Source organism: Papaver somniferum, chromosome 4 (assembly GCF_003573695.1).
Source record: "Papaver somniferum cultivar HN1 chromosome 4, ASM357369v1, whole genome shotgun sequence".
In the NCBI taxonomy this organism is placed as follows: domain Eukaryota; kingdom Viridiplantae; phylum Streptophyta; class Magnoliopsida; order Ranunculales; family Papaveraceae; genus Papaver; species Papaver somniferum.
This window is the reverse complement of record NC_039361.1, coordinates 161,935,537-161,945,610: the sequence shown is the minus strand read 5'-3', so window position 1 is coordinate 161,945,610 and position 10,074 is coordinate 161,935,537.

Below are 10,074 nucleotides of genomic sequence, written 5' to 3'. Positions count from 1 at the left end.
TCAATCCTATTTCAAAGCAAGACTGGAGAACAGAAGCTCGTCACAAACATCTACTACATTCCCAACTTAAAAAGTAACATCCTGAGTCTGGGACAAGCTACCGAAGTTGGATGTGATATTAGAATGTGGCGAGACTATCTAACAGTTCATGACCCATGTGGAAGACTTCTGGTTAGAGTCTCACGATCACAGAATAGACTCTACAAGATAAGTCTTATGATTGGGAAACCAATGTGTCTAAACGTAAGCCTTAAAGATCAGACATGGAAGTGGCACGCAAGATTAGGACACATAAGTTTCAAGACAATAAAGGCGATGTCTCAAAATAAGATGGTTCGAGGACTACCGCAGATAAATGATGAACCAAGAATCTGCGAATCATGTCTAGTTGGGAAACAAACACGCCAAAGTTTTCCTAAAGCAACAACATTCCGAGCTTCAAAGCCATTGGAGCTCCTTCATGCTGATTGATGTGGTCGCATTACACCACCAACCCTTGCAAATAACAAATACATATTTGTTATTATAGATGACTTCTCGAGATGCATGTGGTTTATCCTTATGAAAGAGAAGAGTGAAGCGTTTGACAGATTCAAAGCATTCAAGAATTTTATAGACAATGAGTTAAAAGAAGAGATCAAAACGCTTAGAACGGATAGAGGAGGAGAGTTCACGTCATTAGAGTTCAACAAGTTCTGTGATTCAGACGGAATCAAACGACATCTCACAACACCATATACACCGCAACAAAACGGAGTGGTGGAGAGAAGAAACCAGACTTTAATGGAGATGACAAGAAGTTCATTAAAAGTTATGATCGTACCTAATTATCTATGGGGAGAAGTTGTACGACACTCCACATATCTAATAAACAAGATACCTACGAAAGCTCTTAACAACATGACTCCATACGAAAGTTTGCGTAAGAGTAAGCCAAACCTAGACCATTTAAGAGTGTTTGGATGCAGAGCATACGCAAAAGTCGATTATGCAACTCTCAAGAAGCTGGATGATCGATCACAGACCCTTGTGCATCTAGGAATTGAGCCTGAATCCAAAGCTTACAGGTTATACAATCCAACAACGAAAAAAGTGATAGTGAGTCGAGATGTTGTATTCGATGAGAAAGCAAATTGGAACTGGAAAGAAACTAACGATGGACCAAGAAGGGATCCAGGAATGTTTCACATGAGGTGGGGTGAAGCAATTGATGTAGGCGAAGGACCCATAATCACCAACACTGATGAAAATGACGATGGTAATCAAGAATAGGAAGAGAACATCGAAAACGCAGAAGAAGAAGAAAACGATGGAGCTCAAGTAGCTCAACCTATTCCACTACGAAAATCAACAAGACATATACATAAGCCTCAGTATTTGGAGGATTATGTTCTACAAGCCGTGGAAGAATGTGAGATAATGCTACTTTCTGTTAATGAAGAACCAAGGAGCTTCAAGGAAGCAAAGATTTCGTCTAAATGGACACAAGCTTGTGGAGAAGAAATTGCTTCAATCAATAAAAACAAGATCTGGTTTTTGGTTGATAAGCCAAGTGGGGTAAAAGTGATTGGTCTCAAGTGGATCTTCAAGATAAAACGGAATGCTGATGGTACTATTAACAAATATAAAGCGAGGCTTGTAGCTAAAGGATACGTACAAGAATCAGGCATAGATTTTGATGAAGTCTTCGCACCAGTCGCTAGAATTGAAACAATACACTTATTGATTGCAAAGGCAACATAAAACTCATGGTAAATTCACCACTTAGACGTGAAGACGGCGTTCTTGCCTGGTGAATTGCAAGAAGATGTGTATGCAGAACAACCGGAAAGTTTCGAAGTAAAGGGACAAGAGCATAAAGTTTACAAGTTATCAAAATCTTTACATGGTCTAAGACAGGCTCCTCGAGCTTGGAACACAAAGTTAGATCAAATCTTAAAGGGAATTAGATTTGTTAAGTGTTCTAAGGAAATCTCCGTGTACAGAAGAGAATAAAAGGAAACACTTCTTGTAATTGCAGTCTACGTAGATGATCTGTTTGTGACTGGCAACTCCCTCAAGGTGATAAATGAGTTCAAGAAAGACATGACATCCAAGTTTGAGATGTCAGATCTTGTAAAACTTACATATTACCTCGGCATAGAAGTTCATCAAGAAATTGATGGAATTCAGATCAAACAAGAAGCTTATGCAAGGAGAATTCTGAAAGAAGCATAACTTGAAACTTGCAATCCAACGAAAATACCAATGTAGTTTGGACTTAAAGTTTCAAAAGCACAAGAGGAAACAGAGATTGATCCAACATGTTATAGAAGAAATGTCGGATGTCTTAGATACTTGTTACACACGAGACCGGACTTGGCTTTCTCGATGGGAGTAGCTATTCGTTACATGCAAAGTCCACACAAGTCTCATGGTGACATCATGAAGCAAATATTAAGGTACCTAAAGGGAACAATCACGTATGAATTGAAGTATGGTCGAGGAGGATCAAAGAAGATTGTAGGGTACAGTGATAGTAGCCATAACATTGACCAAGACGACGGAAGAGGTACGACGGGTCACATCTTCTACTTAGGAGACGCACCTATCACATGGTGCTCACAGAACCAAGACATGGTAGCTCTTTCATCATGTGAATCCGAGTTCGTGGCCGCAACGGAAGCAGCTAAGCAAGCAATTTGGCTTCAAGATCTTTTAGGTGAAATCAAAGGAAGAGAATCAGAACAAGTTTCTTATCAAGATTGACAATAAATCTGCAATAACACTCACAAAGAACCCTGTGTTTCATGGTAAGACTAAACACATCCACAAAAGATATCATTTTATACGGGAATGCATCGATAAGGAGATCATCAACGTCGAGCACATACCAACAACTGAGCAGAAAGCGGATATATTGATAAAGGCATTAGCTCGGATCAAGTTTGGAGAGATGAGACAACTAATCGGAGTACAAGACTTATAACAAGTAAAGTTGAAGCTTAAAGGGGAGAATGTTGGATAAACTTCAGCATTAAGCCTAAGATAATCTCTAACAAGTTGGTTAGGATAAGAAAAGGCAATTGATGTAATCATAAGGGAATTAGAAGTCATCTAGTTCTAAGAAAAGGAAATACATGTAATAAGGAAATAGGATTAGGAAAAGGAAGTTTTAGTTCTATATATATGATCACCAAAGTTGTGGTTTGATCATAAGAAAAGATTAAGAGCTTAGTGTTTAGTTTTGAGTTATTTTCTAAACATTAATAAAGAGAGTTGTCTTTATTTCATAGCTAAGATTGGTATTTGAGTTTTATTTTACGAGCATCTCCTTGATTTCTACCTTTCTTTCATAAGGTTCCACTCTTCTAATATGCCTCTGGCGTAACCAAAAAGCAAACACTCGACTGTCACAAGGAAGGTATTGTTGAGTAATAACTAAGGTGAGGAAACCAATCACAATACAATTCAGAAAGACTTTAGTCTTGTTTTCCTCAACCTGAACGCATGTTTGAGCCACTATGAAATAACACTTCAGGACTATATGTTTCTGCTGAGTACAAACACCCACAACTTTCTGACTCGTTTCTTCCAACATATCTAGCAATATTCTCTCACCACTCTTGAACACAAGCAGCTCCATGGTTTTCACTACTCTTACAATGAATTTTTTCCATCCCAGACACCAAGGATTAATACTACAAACCCTAGAACTAAGTACTCTAGGTTGTAACTTAGTGAAAATCTATTCATAAGTATTCACATTTAAACTCTATTCATTATCAGACTTGTTGTCTCTTGTCAATTGGAGTCGCATTTTAGCCCTGTGACCATTGTCTAGCTGCGTCATTTCACCACCCAGCATACTGGCATTACGACAAACACCATTTATACCCAACAAAAATGCACGCAAATACTCGAGTAATAATTCAGAGCGGTGCACAAATTCCATAATTAGATCATATACACTATTCCCATGGTTGAACAACCTTCGACCATAACTATAACTGGTGATACCACTTCTCTGTGACATCTTCACTAACAGTTTCTTATAATAACAACTGGCACCATTTGTAGAAATTAAAAACGCATTCAAAGTCACCAACAAAATTTTTAATTCACACCCAAGATCTTGAATCAGATTATAAACAAGATTTGTATAATTTTTAAGCAATAACATCGACCCGTTAAGAACTACCACAACAGAAGTAAGTATACCCAAAAAAAATTCCGAACTAATGCTCACATAATAAGAACACCTCCTGAACACTTCAATTTCTTTTCCCCGATCAAATACCAGTTGAGTATAACTATCATTAAGTGAAATAACACACGTAGATGTATGTAGAGTTATGTACTTGAAGAGATATACCTTGGTAATTCTGATAATGTGCAAAGACAATTGAGTCGAGTTAGATTCATTAATAGGCTACAAAAATTTAACACAAAATATCTGATTCCACGTGTTGTAATTTTCACTTCATAATCTGCAACTCTTTTACTTTGGTCATTATAGAATCCCTGAGGCTTAGCTAACTGAATGGTGGTGTGTACGGTCCCACTTAGCCCCAATAGAATATGATGAGTAAAAGTCTTCTTCATAAAAATCTCATTGTTAGTAACAATTAAGAACTCTTGATCTTTAAACTACTCATAACACATCTCCATAGGTGATAATGGTACCAAATTATTAAAATTCATCACATATTCAGCTTTCTCAAACTGAAGACAAACATCATTATTTAATTCTGGACAAGTAGGAAAGGGTTTACCCTCTTGATAATCTAAAAAACATGTTTTAATCTTATCTTCTAAATCATATTGAACGGAAACCAGATTGACCACTTGAGAATCATTTCTCTCATATTTTCGAATTTCAACCGCAGGATTAGCTTCAAAAACATTGGAGAATTGGATTGAGGGTTTAGATCGGAAATTGCTTCTATCACGACAAGGATACCTTTCGATAGTTAAAGAATCTTTTCCGCGATCAAATACGCTATTTGTAAAGTTGAAACAAGGGTGAGAAGATTTCTCACTAACCATTTGGTGACTGATAACATGTTGTCCCTTGAAACACATAATACCCAATTGAAGCATTTTAACAAGCAAATAATGGCCATCACCAGTATAACCATCCTCAACCAAAACCGTTGCAATTGAATTCCGAAATAGCGAATTGAATCTACACCCATGTTTTAAAACTAACTCATAAACAATTCTCCCATGGTAATCATCAATGAAAACTAACTTATCAACCCACTTTCCACGATCAAATATGGAACGAGTAAAATAAAGACAACAATCTAAACATTCTACACTAGACAGTGTCTTCAAAACATTCAACTCACTCGAATTCTCAGTTTCTATAATTATTCTGATTGAATGTATTGAAATCATTTACCTCATGAGAGGCAACTCTATTACTTTTAAAACCCACCACAAAATTAGCTCCAGGATTGAAGGGTTTACCTTCTTGGTAATGCAGAAACAACAAATTCTCCTTATGGCCATCACGAGAAGAAGGAACGAATTCGAATTCATAAGACGCAGGGTTAGGTCCAACTGTAGAACAGAAGTGAGTTTGGGGAGTTAATTCAGTTTCCGATCTTGGAACAAGAGGAATTGTGTCTAATGGGATATCGATTTCTTCCTCAAATAAAAATGAAGGAATAATCAACTCGAAATCCAGAGGCCCCTCTTCATTACCCACAAAAATTGATTCGACCCTTTGAGATTTGACATCACAGACAACCTGATTAGAGGATCGAGAATAAGAACTAGAATTTAGGTCGATGGCTTGATTTGTACTTGTAAATCTTCTTCCTTACTTTCATTGTTTCCATAACCCTAACTTCTTTGTCTAACTGTAATTCATAGGGTGGTTGATTAGTTAATGCAGTGAATCTCCTGGTTGATTTTTGCTTCATCTCTTTGAGTGTAATGATCATCTCTATTAACAAAAGTGAAAAAATGGTGGTATAACAACCTCACCCAATATTTCAATTAGCAATTTGTATGGACAAACTCCAATATACTTTCAAGAGAATCAACTAGACTCAATCTTAATAAAGTATATCAAAGAGTTCTAATATCTCTATTTCACAATGTAATCAGCAAATCGAACAGATAGAAATCCGTGAGCCTAACTATTATGTGAAATAACTTGAACGGTACCAAGGACCAATGTTCAAGTGTCAATCAATGTAAATCAACAACCAAGGGTTGGATATCTAATTGATTGGTCTTCATGCACAACCTATGATATTTCAATTATATAACAAAATATAATGCGGAATAGAAATAACACAGACACCGAAATTTTGTTAACGAGGAAACCGTAAATGCAGAAAAACCCTAGGACCTAGTCCATATTGAACACATAATGATCGTAAAACCATATGTATTTTTAGTGTGAACTACATATTAATTCTCCCCTTTTTGTCAGTAAAATTGGCAAAGGTACGAAAACGGGATTCTAATGAAATTTCCGTAAATGACATTTCATGACCAAAAGAAAGCACATATCATCTTATTTAGATGCAATCACATATCCGAAGCTAAATGCATTCATCAAGGAGTTTATAAAGATACAAGATAACCCCTATAATATTCCAAAGCCGCACTTCCCACAAAGATTTGGAAATTAAGCACAGGTTCAATTAAGAACTCTCCCCCATAAAATGTCATTCCCGAAAGAAAAACAAGAGCGAACTTAATTTCAAAGAAAAGAAGGATTTCTTTGGACATAACAAATCACATACGAGTATGAATTTGAATCCAAACAATAATAATCAATTAAATTAACCACGAGAAAACCAATGATTAACTTAATCGGAAATTCTCAACATAAGTGAACTTATGGAGAGTCAAAAATACTCAATTAAATTAATCATAAGAGAACACATAATTAATCTACTCGGAATACATAACCAAATTAACCACAAAAAGTAATCAATTTAATTGTTCATGGTCGACATAAGATAACTTACGGAGCAACAACTAAATAACCAACCGAGGATGATTAATTTAGTTGAACATGCTCGACATAAAGTACCTCATGGAGCAATAACTAAGCTTATCATAAGCGAATGAGTAAATCAGTCGATTGTGCTCAATATAAGACACCTTATGGAACAACACAATATATTCACAAAAATTGTAGATCGGAGGTCGACCAAATACTGTCGAATAATCAAGGATTCATTCTATTTTCCATCACCATTTGCACAATGACATATAATAGACATAATCCTTGAAAACAAAAGATTTAACCTATATTCCATCAAAAATTGACACAATAGGCTTAACTTTTGTATTGTCAATAGTCCATTCCTTATTTTATCAATACATGCATATCGACATATACATAACTTTTGACAAGGTATGGGACAATCACAGTTCACGGATGCAAACACACATATCCGATAACAAATTGCAATATATTAAACCATAAATATTAAGAAAAGGAGTGGGTACCCAAATATACCTCAATCTAAAAATTTTCCTACCTATAAGTCTTTTCTCCGAAAGTGATTGTCTATGGACTGAGTTGAGACAATACAACTAATCGTTTCACACTTCGTGTGATCGTCTATGGATACGAGATCGAGACAATACAACAATAAAATATGTTTACTTGATACAAAGGTTTGGACTTAACCAAACACAATAGGATTGCTTATCAAGTAAATAGGAATTAACGTTTGTGTAATTTACTTTAATTACAATAAAACAATTATAATGCGGAAAATAAAAGTAAATGACACAGCAAGATTTTCTGTCCACAAAAAAGTTTATGAACTTACTTCCTTAGAACACATGTAAACATTGTTCCCTAGGATGAAATCCTCTCCTCATACCCATACATAATCACAATAGCATTCAAATGATTATGGCAATGTCTTATCTACAAAGCTTAATGGTTAAGTAATAAACCTCGTATTGTATTCCTTAATACTATGTCTATCTAGAGTTCAAATATGCTTCACAATTATGTTTTCAATACGCATGACTTGAAAGATATGTTAGGGAATGAAACAGTTCAAGTCAAATATCACTAACCTCAAGTGGAAAGATGATTGTTGTCGTTGTAGCTCCTTGCTTCTTCGCATCTTCAAGACTTCGCAATACTTGTAATGTCTCATATCCTAATAATTTCAAGCTAACCTATACAAAGTTGACTCTAATACATAATCAAGCGACTCTTAACATGAGTTTTGTTTCACTAAAATATGACAACCAAACTTGACATACCTACGCTTGGTGGGTTCAACCGAGCAATGCTCTAATAATATCCCCGTTTGTCAATTTTAGTGACAAAACTCTTACATCATATGGATAAACAAATTACAAGAATTCATTACACATACGCTTGATTCCCGAATTCAACAGCACAGTAAACTGCATACATTCAATCCTAAAAAATGTCGTTGTTGACATTATAATAACAAAGATAATAGTCCCCCTAAGGAAGATAGGTATATATTCAATCCGCACGTATTTTTATACCACTAATATGATATGTTACTCCCCCTTAGTATGTGCTTTCACTCTTTCGTTTAGATAAACGTTCAAGCACCAATGTTATTTTCCCTAGTGATACCAATCAATATAAAATCAATGCCAGTATCACATGTTTACTCCACATATTTCTCCCCATTTTTGTCACAAAAATGATAAAGAAACGAAAAAAAAAGGACAACACGAAAAGAATCTTACAAATCTCAGAATAGACTTGCAAACCTGTAGAGTTAGGCACGAGGGTTCCACACATGATGTTCTGATAACCAATATCAAAACCGAAACTACAAGTAGTCTTATTTTGATATGTTACCAAGGAAACAATTGTCAGAAACAATTTTTCCAATTTAGTTTAGCAAACCAAAAACAACTAAACATTAGTCCTTTTGCTAAACCAATTGTTCAAAAACAACCGCTTAATTCGATAAGACCAAAATAAAGATAAACTCCATTTTTCTCATCAGGTTCTAATTATCCATAAACTTAGACCTTTTAATTTTAAATAAGACAAGTACTAGGTTAGTTAACTATTATTTCTTGTTTAGGCATTCGATTAGACTTGAATAACCGAAACCTCACTTCGATAAGTCTAACTAAGATCAGAATTAACTTAGTTTCTTATCCGGAATCGAATTGGACTAAACAACTCATCCCGTACACAAATTATTTCGTTAAGCCACAAAAAAATTCATACAAACCAAAATAACCGGAAGCAATTGAAACAACATAGACATTAAAAGCACCGCAATTGCACCATAATTTTATAAGCCTAAACAATTGATACCATACAAAATCAAGATAACAATAGTTTTTCTTAACCGGAACCAATTCAATCACACACACACATCAATTGTACCGAAATTTTGTAAGCCTAAACAATTGACACCACACAATAAAGCAAGATAGAAATAGTTTTTCTTAATCGGAACCAATTGAATCACACATCTACACACACATCATGGAATAAACATCAATTAATCCGAAATTTTGTTAAGCAAAAACAACAAATATATATAATATAAACTCAGGCTTTTCTTAAACAGGAAAAAAATAACTAACAAGATTGTACCTCAAATTTCGCATCCACTTATCCAATATGATAGCATCTTCGTCCAGGGAGAAATGATATCGAAATATCACCACGTTGTCATTCTTATGCATAAACAAAAGAATAACAACGCACCTCAACCTTTACCAGAGAAAGGTTGAAAACCGATTTTAACAATTGCAAGAAAAAGTTGAAAACCGTCGAAACACATATGCTTTTATGCTAAACCAAAACCTATTTAACATATTGTGACTTTTTCACATATTGTTTCTATCAGAACCCCTCATGATCCTTTGGTAAAGCCTACCTACTTGGGCTAGAACTTAATCCTTCTAAATCAAAAAGTCACCCAAACCATAAGGGTTCACAATATATGAGATCGAAAATTAAGGTATTAAAACCGAAATCAAACATCCCATAAACATACATAGCAATAAGGTAAAAGCAATTAAGCACAGGCTATGTAAACCAAAAACTATCACAAGAAAATTTCCCAAAAAAATAATTTTATTCATAATAGA